At 32.7% G+C, this 2,365-nt stretch overlaps 1 protein-coding gene across 1 annotated transcript in view; it reads left to right on the top strand.

Moving 5' to 3' along the window:
- Positions 1-2,365, top strand: part of Ophn1 (oligophrenin 1) — a 348,509-nt gene that overhangs the window by 147,455 nt on the left and 198,689 nt on the right. The gene's annotated exons all lie outside the window — the stretch shown is intronic.

Genomic DNA, 2,365 nt, shown 5'->3' with positions numbered 1-2,365 from the left:
GTAATTGGAGAAATAGGTCCAACATTGTACAATCTATATACATTGTCAGCTTGTATGTTTGTGACAGTCTCTGGCTGTTTACAACATAAGGGTCTTGAAATCTTGCTTCTCCTAACTCAGCCTCTCTATTAGTAGTATTGTTTATTTCATGTTTTTACACTATACTATGGTTTTTAGAACAGCTTATATATTTCAAAAGTATTTATATACCCAAAAGAAACATAGATGATTAACTAAGGAGGTTGCTTGTAAGGGAACAACAAAGTGAGACTGAATGCTTTGCTTGAGTTTGTAACTCTTGTATCAAGCTTGAAGAAGAGGACTTTATAAGTTACTCTTTCTCTGAGATGAATGCTCTTCCAAATTATCACAGCTAATGAACCAAATTCTTACCCTCACCTAAAGTCTGTGCCACCGTCCAAGCAGAACCATTGTTCATTGAAACAGTTGGCGAATGACCTTATGGATAGACCATCTTAATACCTACACCGTTTCTTAAATGAATATAACCTGTTTTCTGTGGGCTGAGAATGAAGTCACTCACTCAGGTCAAATAGCTTTGACCATAGCAGGAAGTCTGTATCCAAAAATCGAGCCTATAATTCATTTCTTGGTGCAGCAGAACTATCAACTCTCAGCTTAGCTACAATGGAGGTAAAATACTTTGGTGATGTGAGGATCATTGAAATACAACCTTATTACAATGAATCCCAATGTCTAAAAATTGTTCTTATTTTGGGCTTGTGCCATAGTAAGAGCCAAGATTTTAAACTCTACTAAATACAAAACAAACAAAAAGACTTTATATATTCATGTTCATTTAAGAAAATACTAGTAGTGATATATTATTTTTAAGTATGCAGTTAATATGCTTGGAGTTATTTAAAATATATATTGAGAAAAATGTATTTTCACTATTGCTATAGACAAGCACCTATATAAGACTGCTAAATTGATTGTTGTTTTATATCAAACAACTTTTATAATACTTATTTTTATTGTTATAATATTTTATAAATTTTAAGGAATATGACAAAAAAGATATTGTAGGTATTGAAGGGGGGGTCTCCGGGAGGAGCAGTGGTACAAAAGGGAAACAAGAATGTGATTCAATTATATTTAATTGAAATATGTTTTTAAATGTTAACAAATTCAGATAAATTGAAATCATGTAACTTTTCTCATCATAATGCAATGTTTTTTTTTAAAAAGTAGGCTTCAATAAATGTAAACAATAAAAATTGTTTCCTGACCCAGTTGATGATTAGCAACCATAATAGCAAGTTTTAAAATGTACAAATTTGTGAAAATTAAATAGCACATTCCAAAAAAATTAATAGATTAAGAAAGGAAGTCTTTTTACTTATAAAACACTAATTTGGGGGCTGGATATTTTATTGCGGGCTGTAATTCTACTACTCAGGAGCCTTAGAGAAGCCAGTCCCAGCTACATATCAGGAAACCAACTAACCAATCAAACAAAGAAATATCTGGACACATTTGTTTGCCCAGGCTTCTGTGTTTTCTGCAATTGAGATTCCACTTGAGAATGTTCTTGATGCTTGTGGTGGGAAGTTGTGGAATTTGAAGACACAATAAAATCTATTTAGTTTATCTTGTGTGTATGAAAAAAAATGAAACCAGGGTGGAGAAGTGAATTGCTGTCACCCTGCCAGTAAGTGGCAGAATTGGCTCTAGAAGGGGAGAAATGTTAGTCTTAGCTACTTTGTATGCATACTCCACATTTGCAACATAATTTGCTTGTTATAGAGAGCTAGGCACTTAAGTAGATAATCATGACTCTTGATAAGCAAGAGAACTGAAGCTTAGAGAAGTCAAGTCATTTACACAAAGTCACTGAGGAAGAAAATGATAGAACTTTTCTCTAAAATTTGTCTTTCTTCTCTTTCTTTATAATGTTCACTAAACTAAAATCTTTTTTATCTAATATCCTGTGTCATATTTTTTCTAATCTATATGTTTCCTTGCATCTCTATGGTACTGCAAAATCTACATCAGTAGCAATACTTAAAAACTGAATGCTAAAATCCTTTTTATCTAATATCCTGTCTCATATTTTTTCTAATCTATATGTTCCTTGCATATCTATGGTACTGTAAAATCTACATCAGTAGAAATGCTTAAAAACTGAATGCCAGGAGATGGGTTTAGGGTTAAGATATAAGGAAGGAAGTTTTATAACTTGTTTTCTTGAGACATATGGATACCCTGTAGCCCAGGTTGGCCTTGTTCTTACTGTGTAGCCAAGTGTCGCCTTGAACTTATAATCCTAACACAGTTTTGTTTGTTCATACAAGAGAAGCCCCTGATAACTTTATGTATGACTATGAGGATTAAATACAAT

This window comes from Mastomys coucha, chromosome X, assembly GCF_008632895.1.
Source record: "Mastomys coucha isolate ucsf_1 chromosome X, UCSF_Mcou_1, whole genome shotgun sequence".
Lineage (NCBI taxonomy): Eukaryota > Metazoa > Chordata > Mammalia > Rodentia > Muridae > Mastomys > Mastomys coucha.
The sequence above is the reverse complement of the archived record's forward strand: the minus strand, read 5'-3'. Positions and strand labels throughout refer to the sequence as shown.